The sequence below is a fragment of the Pipistrellus kuhlii genome, unplaced genomic scaffold (assembly GCF_014108245.1).
Source record: "Pipistrellus kuhlii isolate mPipKuh1 unplaced genomic scaffold, mPipKuh1.p scaffold_m20_p_6, whole genome shotgun sequence".
Classification (NCBI taxonomy): domain Eukaryota; kingdom Metazoa; phylum Chordata; class Mammalia; order Chiroptera; family Vespertilionidae; genus Pipistrellus; species Pipistrellus kuhlii.
The window spans coordinates 67,732,279-67,746,410 of record NW_023425562.1 but is presented as its reverse complement, the minus strand read 5'-3'; the positions used below and the strand labels follow the sequence as shown (position 1 = coordinate 67,746,410).

At 40.3% G+C, this 14,132-nt stretch overlaps 1 protein-coding gene across 12 annotated transcripts in view; it reads left to right on the top strand.

Annotated features, from left to right (window-relative positions):
* The window catches only part of KIF16B (kinesin family member 16B), a 256,668-nt gene that overhangs the window by 153,387 nt on the left and 89,149 nt on the right, over positions 1 to 14,132 (top strand). The gene's annotated exons all lie outside the window — the stretch shown is intronic.

Genomic DNA, 14,132 nt, shown 5'->3' with positions numbered 1-14,132 from the left:
AGGTAATACACTTCAAAGGGTATGGCTTACAGATGCATTGTCAGTTTGGGGAATAGCCTATAGTTGTTCAGGTGTTTGGCCAACAGAAAGCAATAAAATGCCCTTAGCTGTCTGGCAGCTAACAATCCTATTCAGTTTTGGGGGAAGTGCCTTTTAGCCATTTCCAACAGGTAAACTATATATGTGGCTCACCTTTGTTGAGCCCCCCAACTCCCTTCAACCTTTTGATGGAACTCTTGTAATCATTACATGCTGGAATTGGTTCTTGGCAATGTAAAGCAATGAAGTTAAATCAAATAGCCAATGAGATAATATTGACAACACCTTCTAGGACTGTCATTTATTTAGAGGTTACTGTACAACAAGCACTGTGCTAAGCACCCCACTTCCATCTTTTACTTCTTACTACTCTGTCCCTGTTTCACATAGACTTTATATAGACTTGCTCACCCACAGTTTCATAGTTAGTGCTCTGGTGTGAGTCCAAGTCTCTCTGATTTCCAACCCATGCTCTGACCATGGGCTACTTCCAACCTGGGGCAGGCCTGTTCCATTGCCCATTGCCCTTGGCTCAGCACTGCTCACAAGCACTGGGCCTAGTGGCATTCCCTCCTCAGGGAATGTACAGGTCAGTACACTGGTCCGTGGAAAGCAGACATGCCTACAGGAATTTTTTTTTTAAATGTATCTTTACTTTTGAAAGTATTATAGCTGTTCCCTTTTCTCCTCCCCATTGACTCTTTCTGCCTCCCTCTCAGCCCCTCTCTAGGCCTTCACTGTACTATTGGCTTTGTTCATGTATTATGCCATATATATATATAGTCAGAGGGGTTTAAGCCTGGGAGGCACCTTTGGCCACATTTCTGTATTACTTATTTTATAGGCAAGCTGAAGCTAAGTTCTGACACTTTGCTTGAGTTTAAAAAAATAAAAAAGCCAGTTAGTGCAACATCAGGGCTGCTGCAGGCTCCTGGGCCTCTCCCTCCTTCCAGAACTTCTGGAAGTGAAAGCAAGCAGTTGACTCTGTTGTGTCAGTTGAGGAGAACTGTGCTTATGAAACAAATATGTCTTGAAATAAACTCTCTCAGAGCAGTGGGTTGCCGTTATTTTGGAAGGCATGTTTGTTATAGGCCTTTAAACCTTGCAGCAGTGATTTTCAGGTGGTGTGCCACAAGAATTTTTAAAACATGAAATACTTGACTATTTAGTCAGGGGCAATGACCTCTTTTCCCTTAGAATAAGGGAAAAAGTACAAAAAAATGACAATAGCCAAAGTACAAAGTACAAAGTACAAAAGAATGACAATAGCCAACACAACAGTAGCCATCTAGTATGAATGAATTTATATTATGAAGTTAAATCAAATAGCCAATGAGATAATATTGACAACACCTTCTAGGACTGTCATTTATTTAGAGGTTACTGTACAACAAGCACTGTGCTAAGCACCCCACTTCCATCTTTTACTTCTTACTAGTCTGTCCCTGTTTCACATAGACTTTATATAGACTTTTTTGGTCAGATCAGCATATTTTTGGTGTACTGCAGAATTTTAGTAATTTGTTTATGTGTGAATGAGTTGCAAAAGGTTGAAGCATTTTGCCTTATAGCAATTTTACCAACTGCCTTTTATTGTGACCGAGTTGAATCATTTATATAGTCACTTTGTTTAACTTTACTATAATATGCAGGTCTTCAGGGTTCATTTCAGTTTACATGGTGTGATCCATCTATGCGATAATTTGGGGCTAATTCAATTGGCCTGGGATATGGAGAGTGCTTGCTTGGGATCATCTCTCAGTCCTGGGCCCAGTTCCAACCTTAGAATCCAGGTGTCAGCTTCTTTTTCCTTGATGGCAGTATCTTTTACTCTGAAACCATTTGGAAATGTTATATCGCTGTCCAGTGCTTTTGAAAACCAAAAATTGATCTGCAATTGACCTAACCTCTGAGACACAGGCTCACCAACTATGATCCCCTCTTTCTTTTGCATATAAAGATGGGATCTCAGTCCTTCTTTTTTCTTCCAAACACAGGTGAGTGTGTAGCCCTCTGAAAAGTGATGCCAGTTTTGTTTGTTTCTTTGTTTGCTTATTTTTAAGTTAAAATAGGTTTTTTTTGTGTTTATAAAATGCAGGTCAGAGTGTACTAATATTCATATCAAAGCTTTTTAGTGACTTTCTGTGGTATCTATAATAATAAAAGCATACTAGTAATATGGTAATTAGACAAGACATCCTTCCAGATGTCCTTCCGGATGACCTTAGGACGAAGCCAGGGCTGCCAGTGCTGAGGCAAGCTGCCGCGGCTACAAGGGCCCAGCCCCTTGCACAAATTTCATGCATCGGGCCTCTATTAAAAAATAAAAGTGCAACCTTTTACCATGTCACCAATGTTGTCTACAGATTGTGCTCTTCTAAGCACATCCCTCCATGTATCTTGTACCTTAGTCATTGCTCAGCCTCACCTGCTACCCATGCCTTTGGGCTCCTCTTTTGCTTGATTCAGAGCCTGGAATGTGTTTTAAGATGCACCCACTTCTCCTGAAAGGCTTAGTACAGATCATATCTCCTCTGAAAGTTACTTTCAGCTTTTCTCCCCAGTGAGAAATGTGTCCTTTTCTCACAGTACTTTGTTCCATTTCTGTCATCTTTATTTTGTTCTTTGCAATGGACACTCATCTATCCACAAGTTCCTTCTGAGTGCCTCCTGTGAGGCAGGCAGGTTCTAGCACAGTGGCCTGGTTTCCAAAAACATTAAGAAGGTCAATTTGCAGCTAGCTGGAGGAAACAGGCAAGCACAGGTAATTTATGGATAAATGCAGAAAGTGAACATGAAATTAACGTACAATGCTTTAGGCAGTATTTGATGCTGTGGTCAGGAAAGGTTTCAGGTGGGGAGGATGTTTAATCCTAGACTTGAGTGGAGAGAAGGCGATGCTCAACAGAAAGGAAGGAGAGGAGGGTATTTCAGGCCAACTACAAAGCAAGCACAGTGGCTTCAAAATGAGAAACTGAATGAGGGTTGGAATAGAGGGAATAGTACACAGAAGAGTGGTTGAGGGTGGGTCTGTACAGATGATGTGGGGCCTGGTAGGCCGCTGGAAAGAGCTGTCTCCTTTCTAACAGCTCTAGGGAACCATTCGAGGGCTCTGAAAAGGGGAGTAATTTGAAGACATGCATACTACAAATAGGATATGCATAATTTGGAAACAGTATCAGAGAAGCAAGAAACCATTTAGAAAATGATTTCCTTATTCCAAGTGAAAGATAACAGTGGTTTGCATGTGGATGGTAGCCATAGACATGGAGTATAATGGAATTAAGGGTGATTCCCTGGTTTGGGGTTAAACCACGGGGAAGATGGTGTGTCTATTTCTGAGATGTGGGAGATGGGGAAGGGGAGCAGCTTGGGCCTGCATTTGGATAATATGAGTTTGGCTTATGTGAGTGTCTTTCCTTTTAGGTTGGAAGTTTTTCAAGGTCAAGGACTTGCCTTACTAATGTCTGGATTCTAAACTGTCATTCACAAAGCCTGCCTAGTAAATGTTCAGCAAACAGATTAAGTTTTAATGAGATATATGGATCTTTATGGAAAGGTTTTTGTGGTTTTTTTTTTAAACTAATTTCTCTAGGTGTCGATGTACTAAATAACAGAAAATGGCATATTGTGCAAAGGAATGCATTTTTGTGGCATGGGGTCAACTCCCAAATTACACTGCAACTTTTGGATAATCTCAAAATTATGTTCAGGATCCTTAAGCAAAAGATAGGAAGAGGGCCTCATGATAAAATGAGGAATTAGGCCAAGGCATTCAGAATTGAAGTGAGTGGCTACATGTTTTAGACCGCATCACAATTGGCTGAGGAGATGGGTCTAGAGGCATTTGGTAATACTATCGTGCCTCCCATTCACCTGAGATCAGTAAACAGACATATTTTGTCTCTGCTCCCCCTGCAATACTCATTTGTAAAAATTCAGATTAAAATTACTTTATACTTCATCTCCCTGGCTTCATGCTACCCTCCACTGCCACCTGCTGTAGAGAATGATCCCCTGAGAGTGGAAATATAATTGAAGAAAAATGTCTTACTCTGATGTATAGGAAGCAGACACCTTGTGAAGCTGACTGCTCTAGCAACCTGGCAGAGTGAAGCAGAATTCAGTCTATAGCCATGCTGTCTAAACCCTTTCTGATGGTACTAGTGTAAATACCCTCAGCCTAAATTAAGCATCATGAGATACACTGGAAGAACATTGAGAGGAATATGGGCCCTGGCTAAATACTTGTTATTTAAATTTGGATGTCAAGCTGCTTAGACATAAGAACATGTTCGTTTCTCACGATGGAAAACGTGCACTGAAATGCTTTAACAGTTCAGCACATATTTGCTGCGTGTGGAGAATCTACAAGTGGAGTATGCAGTGAATACTCTGCCCAGGAAAACAGACTCCTGTCCATGAGCTCATTTAGTGAAGGCAAGGCCATCTGTGACTCAGGGCAAAGGGCAATGTAAGTGGTCCATTCCCTAGGCCAGTGGTCGGCAAACTCATTAGTCAACAGATCCAAATATCAACAGTACAACAATTGAAATTTCTTTTGAGAGCCAAATTTTTTAAAACTTAAACTTCTGACACCACTTCTTCAAAATAGATTAGCCCAGGCCGTGGTATTTTGTGGAAGAGCCACCCTCAAGGGGCCAAAGAGCCATGTGTGGCTATTTAGCTGCAGTTTGCTGACCACAACACTAGGAGGTCCAGTGGGAGTTGAAGTTCACAGGAAGAGATTCTCTTTCTGTAGTCCTGCCTTGTAATGTGTTGGGTAACAGAAAGCCCCAGACTTCCAGAAAGAGTCTTTCTAGACATGGAGATCACCTCTAGCAAGCATCATAGAATCTGTCATAAGCCTACTTCACAGGAACCCACCTGCCCTCAAACCTTATGGATGGACCTCAGGCATGTTTTTCTGTCCCAACATCTTCCCCAGCTCTCATGCTGTTGGGCTCACTCTCAGGGCCGTAGCATATATAGTGAATACACATAGCCCAGAGTGAATACACACAGCCCACAGTGAATACAAATAGCCCACAGTGACTAGCCCAGAGTCCATGTCAGGGGAAAGGTGGCCTGGAGGGGACGGTAGGTGTTACAAGGTGCTTTCTTCTCTGCAGTTGAGGACACGAATATGTCAGAAGTCTATAATAATACCTTATGTTGAAGGACAAAGCAGGGAAGAAAATTATCCAAAAGTTTGGTTCTCGGCACCAACTCCTGAGGAGCCCCTAGTTACTGGCCTCAGCTCTGCTTGAAAAAAGTCTCTCTCCAAGATTCACAAATGGACTGGATTCTGGGCCCTGAGATGTTTGCAAGGATGAGAGGCAGACTGGAGAGCAGATAGCCTGGGAGAGGACTCTTGTGAACAAACCAGATAAGTGCTGGAAGGAGTGAGTCCCTCTGACGGAATAAGAGGATGCTGCAAATGAAGGCCTGGCTTGAGAACATGCTGAAAGCCACGCATGTGTGCCTTCAGTAAACAGGCAGAACTTTTCTTTGGGAAGATACACTTGGGGGTTTGGGAAAAGTGAGTTGAAAGTAAGAAGTTTCAGGTCAGGTTTTGTAGACACCTTAGTAGTGCATGTATGTGTCACTTTTAAAATAAATTTTGGTTAACATGTTCAGAATTTGTGATTATGATTTAAATGTATGGGCCCAAACACAGCAGATAATTTTTTTCTATGGACTCATAAGCACTTGGTACCTAACTTCTTTACGCTTAAAAATTGTGGTGTAGCCGAAACCAGTTTGGCTCAGTGGTAGAGCATCGGTCTGCGGACTGAAAGGTCCTAGGTTCGATTCCGGTCAAGGGCATGTACATTGGTTGCGGGCACATCCCCGATAGGGGGTATGCAAGAGTCAGCTGGTAATGTTTCTCTCTCATCGACATTTCTAGCTCTCTATATCTTTCTCCCTTCCTCTCTGTAAAATATCAATAAAATATATTTTTTAAAAATTGTGGTATAAAAATGTACAATATTAACCATTTTTAAGTATATAGTTTAGAGTTAAGTACACTCACATTGTTGTGCAACTAATCTCCAGAGCTCTTTTCACCTTGTAAAACTGAAACTCTGTACCCATAAAAAAAATAATGCCTCATTCCTTCCTTCACTTGAGCCCTGGCTGTCACCATTCTACTTTCTGTTTCGGGAACTTGACTACTTTAGTTATTCTATATAGGTGGGATTATAAAGTATTTTTTTACTGATTTATTTCACTTAGTATAATGCCTTCAAAGTTCATTCATATCATAGCATGTATCAAACCTTTTTCCTTTCTTAAGGCTGAGTAATATTCCATTGTATGCATCCATTCATCTGTCAATGGATACTAGGCTTGTGAATAATGCTGCTATGAACATTGGTGTACAAATGTTGAGTCCTTGGTTTCAAATTTTTGGGTATATGCACAGAAGTAGAATTGTTGGATTATTTGGTAATTCTATTTTTAATTTTTTGAGGAACTTCCATACTGATTTTCCCAACAGCTATATAATTTTATGTCCCCACAGTGAACACAGATTCCATTTTTTCACATCCTAACCAACACTAGTAATTCTACTTCTATGTATTTATCTGAAAAATAAACAACAAAAATAGTGATTCAAAAAGAAAATATGCACTCCCATGTTCATTGCAGCATTACTTACAAAAGCCAAGATGTGGAAATAGCCTAATATAGCACATCTTTATCATATCACATCTTTATCCACCCATCTGTTGAAGAGCATTTAGGTTGTTTATATATCTTGGCTATTGTAAGTAAAGCTGCAGTGAACATGGGAGTGCATATTTTCTTTCTGAATTAGTGTTTTCACTACAATAGCTTGTCTATTGAGTGTGTGTGTGTGTGTGTGTGTAAACACAAATACAAACATAATGGAATACTCAGCCATAATTGCCCAATGTAGTCAAGACTTACAGAATAGCAAATGTCCCAGAGCCATTGGAGTGACTGTCAGGGCCCTGACAGTGATTCCTGACTTTCTTTATGAGATGACACAGGAAAGACTCATGGACCTGCCCCAGGATCCTGTCCCAGCCTTGAGCTGGCAGGTGGAGCTCACCACACCTCCATATCAGCCCTTCACATTGACCCCTTCTCTTCCCAGCATGTGACCTGGCCCCTCAGTACCTGTGGGATGACTTCCAACTCCAACACATTCATCCATGACTCTGTTCTCCAACACTGTGTTCTGCCACTTTCTACCTTAAACTTAATGCTTTAAGTGGACAAAACAGATCTTTCACACCTTGCTCCATGTCAAGCCTCTGTATAAAACCAATATTAGAAAACCATCTATTAAAAGCTTAGCTGAATAAAGGAATTGTCCCCCCAGGAAGTGTCTGTACATCTCCAGTTTGAGCTAAGTGCTTTCTTTTTATTCTCTGGAAGGCATTTTGTGCATTCCTTTACTAACTCCTTTTCCATTCCATTTAACTGGTGCTTATGCCTGCTTTCCCGGTAGCCTTCTTATAGGCAGGAACCATTCCTTCCTCACCTTGGAACCTGCAGAAGCCCACACATAGGCACGCAGTGAGCGGTGGGTCGTGGCCAGCAGATGTACTCTCAGAACACAGAGTGTGCCCACTCCCAGGTCTGCAGGTGCCTTGTACTTTAGATGGGTACTGTGCATGGCTGGTCCCCGTCTTTTTGTTTCTCACTCACACAAATGTACTTTTACATGGTTTGTGGCTTTCGTAAATATTGGGGAATTAAAGTTTATCTTTTTGTTTCTCTGTTATAATATACGCTCAAGAATGTTTTTGCAACACACCATCCTGCAGACTGAAGGATCCTGGGTTCAATTTCAGTCAAGGGCACATGCTGGATTGCAGGCATGGTCCGGGGGGTGAGGGGGCATGCTGGAGGCAGCCAATCAATGATTCTCTTTCATCATTGATGTTTTTTTTTTATCTCTCTCTCCTTCCTTGCTTTCTGAAATCAAATTTTCAAAAAAAAGAATTATGTCTTTTGTACAAAATAATGTATCCAGTAAGATCCAACTTATCTTCAAAGCAACTGGTGTTTTATCTTTGTTTAGTAGGCAACCTACTAAATCTCCAATAGCTAAAACGAAACAAGAAACATCATGCTTTAAATCAAAGTAAGAGATGGAGTTTCTAAAAGTGAAGTTCTTGCTACCTAAGAACATTTTTATCAGCCCACTGGGCACATAAATTTGGGTGCCCCATTTCTAACATAGTTTTGGAACTTACTACTGGCCCACATCTCAGGCTCCCTGGAAGTTGGGATTTGTATGCACACATGTGTGGTACTTGGTGCCAGAAAATTTTTGGATGAGGCAAAGCAGCCTGGTGGCTTTTTTTGAGATTTAGCTTCACTTTGGAGAAAAGCCCAGTCAGGGCCTTTGCCAGGAAATAATCTTGCTGCTGGGGAAACATTCCTCCTCAACCGGCACGGTATCTGAGAAGAAACCAGGCCACTGCTTGGGCTTCGTCTGTCTTTCTCTGACACTGCGAACAGGCAGCTGATTTGGCAGGATGTGGGAGCTTTCACAGCTTCATGAATGTGCTCTAAGAAAATTTACTTACAATCCAAGCTCATTTCAGTCTTGAAATAAAGGAAGGGATTTTCACTTGTGCACTATTTTCCTTTAAACATTAACCAATGGCAAACTTATTAAAATGAATATATTTGAATAATTAAATTTTGAAGTGGAGAAACACCAGATTTCAAATCCAATTGGACCCAAATATGTCAAAAGTAAAAATTAGACCTGTATTTGGTAAGCTATCCCAGTGGCTTCTTTTCTAAGGTAAGGTTTGCTTGGCCGACAGACCTCAGTAGTAGTAGAAGACCTAACGGAAAATGTCTGATGTCATCAGTGATCAGGGGATGAAGACAGATGACTGATCAGTATGTCTAACCTAACTTTTTAATTTAATGTGTTTATTAGACAAATTTAGAAGTCACATAAAAAAAATTACTGCGGAGTTAAACAAGTTCTATATTCTAATCCATACCTCTGTCTATTCCACTATCTAGTCATCTTTCTCAGTCTTTCTCTGTATGCATGTGCATTTATATAGTGTATATACACTATATATATATATATATATATATATATATATATACACACACACACACACACACACACATATATTAGTATACACACACACACACACACACACACACACACATACAGGGCATCCCAAAAATGTATACACACTTTAATAGCTGATTCTATTAAATTTTGAAAATGAAATGCATTTTAATAAACACTGCTCTTATAATTTTTCAAAGTGTGTGTATGTGTGTATACAATACACACATACACATTTATATATATGCATTCTTTTATGAAGATTCAAACTGATCTTGTAAGAGTTTTTCACACTTGGGAGATCTTTTCCTTTCATATACATTTTGCCACATCATTTCAATATCCATGTGATAGTCCATTGTATGAATATTTCATACCTATTTAACTTATCTTCTATTGTTAGTTGTTGTGTGGGATGAACATATTTGTAGCTATATCTTTGTGTTTATCCATGATTACTTTCTCAGAGGAGAAAAAAAAAGTAGAAATGGAAGTATTAGGTCAGAGGGTATATATGGTTTTAGTCTATCTTGATACATTTTTACAAATTATTCTATACAATGGTTGTTCATATCACTACCATTTCCCACTACACTGTTTGAGACTTTCCATCTGCTTGCAAACTGGGAAGGAATCCTCTTGAAGTGTCAACTGTGTCAATAGAAGTACACCCTTCTGGAAGCAGCTCTGAGCTATAATCACAGGAATAGATTCTGGGGCATCCTGCTAACAGCGGCTATATCCCCTAAGTGTGTCCTGGGCATTCTGATGGGCACCAAGAATTCATCAACTGGTCCTCTGCTGAACTGCATGCCATAGGGATTCTGCATGCAGTTAGGTCCAGCCTTCCTGGTCCTTTCAGACTAAGAGTAGGGATGGAAATTTAGAATATAAAGCTGGAAGGAACTAGGTTACCATTTACCAGCTGTCAATTATATAAAAACAACAACAAAACACATTTCATTTTCCTTCTTACTTCCCACCTCTTTCCTATGTCTACCTGTCTACCTTGTGCTCTCTCTCCCCATTCTTCCACCCACCTCTCTATCTCCCTCCCTCTCTTCAACTGAAAGGATAAATAAGTCACATTAGGGAGAAAGTAAGATGACATATAAAAAAAAAAAAAAATAAAAAAAAAGAGGGTTACCTCCTTTGTTGTACTGAGTCTTAGATTCCCTATAGATGAGTTTAAGCTTCCAGGAAACTGACTCAGAATCTAATTGGTTGTTCACTCTGTGCCCAGCTTCACACCTGGAACTTAATAGACATCGAATAAATGTGAACTAAGTGAGTGCAGTTTTCCCCCTTGATTTATACCAAAGTGGAAGGTATTTTAGAATCAGACTCTGGCCATAGCTGGATGTGGGGGCCAGAGGCAGCGGGTGCCTAATATGGCAGGGATCTCCATTTTCTGCATCCAGCTTGGAAAGAGAGATGAATGAACTGGTTCTAAGTGGAGGCAGCCAGGGATTGATAAATAATAGAAAGAAAGATGCAGAGATAGATTTAAAGTTGGGAGCCGGGTGGGACACTGCCACTCTGATGGAGGGACAGGGCCCTGAGCCCAGGCAGCACATTTATTTTACATCCCCAAATACCAGGAAGTATCACTAAAACTTAGCTTCAAATGAGCTTATTTGCATTCTTGAGTAGGCCCTAGCATTCCTGGTGCTTGGCTGGATTTACATATCTAAGTCCCCTACTGCCTACACCTGGGCTAATATGAAGGCCAAACTGATAACATGTCCAGCCTTATTAGGGAAGCATATTCCCAGGGTGTGGCTCTGCCTATTGCCCTGAGTTCAGCTGACTGATAATTAAAGAAATGTCCGTGTGCCTTCCCAATTACTATCTACAGCTGAAGATGGTCTTGGTGAGATTTTGCACTCTCACAGGTCACACATGTCCTGGAGGAATGGTTACATTGCTTGTAAATGCAGTACCCTGCTAGGTCTGCTTTCTCTCTGCTTTTCTTTCATTTTTTTCTACTTTAAACATTATTTCATTCTTACTGTTTTTTTCTTGCTAACCTTGAGCATGAAAGTTTTATATATATTGGTGATTTGGTAATTAGCCTGTGTTTTAGTTGATGGATATTTACTGTGTTTATCTCTGCTGGTTTATTTTATTGGGCCTTACCATTTTCAAAACTTTGCTTTGCTGTAAGGCCGATTTCTTCTCCAGCTTTTTGTCTCAGTTCTATTGCCTTTTTTTTAATGGACCATTTCCTAACTTTACAGTTGCTGTGAAGTGCCTTAAGTAGCTTGTTAACAAACACAGTCATGGGGGACTTGTGATGAAAGCAACTAGAAGAAGTGGGTTCTTTCCTTCCATTAACAGAGACTAGTGTTAATTACTGACTTTGCTCTTTTTTTTCTTTTTTTCCCGTCCTTGAATATTATTTCACTGTGAACCACTTTCAGTGATCTGCTCCCAGTGTGTTTTCTGTTTTCAAAGTAGTCAGAAACCTGAGTTGTAGAACTCAAAAAATAATTTCTCTTTATTCAGTCACTTTAGGTCTGCATTGTGCTTCACTCATTTTATAATTATTCAAAAATACCAAGCTGAATTGTAAAGGTCAACTAGGAAATTAGACTTTTCCTAGTGCAATGATGAAAGGTAGTTATGGACCAAGGTAGTTATAGTTAGTAGCTTTCTTTTAAAGTAACATTAAGTTAACTTGATTACATGCCACCAGCTCTGTGTACTTTAACTGGTTTGATTGGAGCTTGTTGCAGATTCAATCAAGGGTTTCAGATGTGCCTGCCCATTCTTGCTTCCAGGTCTTTGTACATGGGTTTCCTCCTCCTGTAATACTCAGAAGGTGTTTGCCTACACTCACATGGCTGAATCCTCAGTTTAAGTCTTGCTTCCTCATAGAGGTGTTACCAACCCCATCCAAATTTCATAGCTCTGGCCATTCATTCATTATGTCCTGTATTTTTCCTTGGTAGCACTTTAAATAGTTGGTAATTTTGTTTGCTGTTACAACTATTTGCTGACGCTAGGTCTATGTTTTGAGTGTGTGTGTGTGTGTGTGTGTGTGTGTGTGTGTGGTGTTGTGCCCTGTTGGCAGTGAGAATGGCATCAGGTGTTAGAATGGTGGGGTCAGACTAGACCTGGGTTCAGCAACCTCAGTGCTTAACTTATGGATAAGAAACAGTTCAAAGCAAAGATTCAAACTATAATAGAAGCTTCATTTAGAAAGTAACAGAGATAGAAGAAGTGAGCAAAAGAAGAAATGGGCTCAGGAAACAAGTTACAGAGGCACAAGAAAGGCACTTGGAGCTTAGGAGACTGAGAGAGACAGGAAAATGTGCCTTGTGGAGAAGAAGATGGGGAAAGGAGGTGAAAGCATAGTGTGCTCCTGGGTCTCCCATCCTTACCTGAGGATTTCCATTGATTTTTAGAGAGAGTGGAAGGGGCAGGAGAGAGAGAGAGAGAGAAACATCGATGTGAGAGAGATACATTGATTGATTGCCCCCTGCACTGGGGCCAATAATGAAACCTGCAACCCAGGTGCATGCCTTTGACCAGGAACCCAACCTGCAACCCTTTGGTGAGCAGGCCAATGCTCTAACCACTAGACAACACTGGCCAGGGCATTCCTAAGGGTTTTTAAGGGTGAAGATTTTAGGGGAGGTCCCAAAAGAGAATCTCGGTAGAACGTTCATCAGCTTCCCTGGTGTGTCCCTTTAGGGTCATGATCTCTGCTGATTGGCTGGTTATTAGTCAATGCAGCTGGTCCTGAGGTCAGCTGTGGAGTCCCTTGTCTGGTTTTGCTGTTTTTCAGGGCCTGGTGCTGAAACACAGTTGAGACCTAGATGCATTTATTTGTTGCAGGTCAGAACTTTATTATCCTGAGAAATTACACTGAGTGGCCAGATTATTATTATCTCTGAACACATAATAATCTGGCCACTCAGTATATATCCTATATAATAAAAGGCTAATATGCAAGTTGTCCCCTGGACCAGGAGTTTGACCAGTAGGCAGGCCAGTCAACTCAACTGCCCCTGGTCAGGCTGGCCAGACCCTACCCATGCACGAATTTATGCACTGGGCCTCTAAAATACACACACACACACACACACACACACACACACACACACTGAATGGCCAGATTATTATGCTTTCAGAGATCATAATAATCGGCCACTCAGTGTAGTGCTTAAGACCTATTTTCTTGCCCCCTTGTTCATTCACCCTCTAATGGGGTCTAATCTGCATGACCCATGACTAGCAAAAGGTCAGGGAGGAAAAGTTACCTTGGAGGTGAGATCTTTGTTTTTCCAGTTTTGCCTATTGCTAGGCACCCCAGTACCTTCTGTACAGGCCCATGGTACTTGCTCAGCTCATGTCTGTCTAACTGCCTACAACATGATGAGGTCCTTCCATCCACTCCCCCCCCCCTTTTTTTTTTAAATCACAGACCATAATTCTAACCTGAAATAGCTATGTTCCACATTAGAGACATTAGATGTTTTGTCCTCATCTACAACTTCCATATCTAATAATCTCCTAAAGGTTAATTATCATCATTGTTGAGAATAAATAGAAATGAACCAAAGATTCATAGAAGCAAAAAGGAAGTGGAATGGTTGCTGTAATCACAATATATTTTAAAAAAAGATGAAACAGGTAGTTTGTCTCATTATAAATTTAAATTCTTATTACAAAAAAGTAAAACATTCAGGAATGAATAAAGTAATCATAAGCATTCATAGTCCTTCCACCAAGAAATAATGATTGGTTTATATTTGTAACATTTACTTATATTTTATAGTATTTATAGTTAATTGTACATCATATATTATAATTATTATTATAAAGAGTATTTAAAAAGTAAAATTGAGATCACACTAGATATACAGTTCTGTATTCTGCTTTTTCTTTTTTTAATTTTTAAGAAATGTTTCTTTTTTTAAATTCTCACCCTAGGACATTTTCCCATTGATTTTTAGAGAGAGTGGAAGAGAGAGGGAAAGACATCCAGAAATATCAGTGT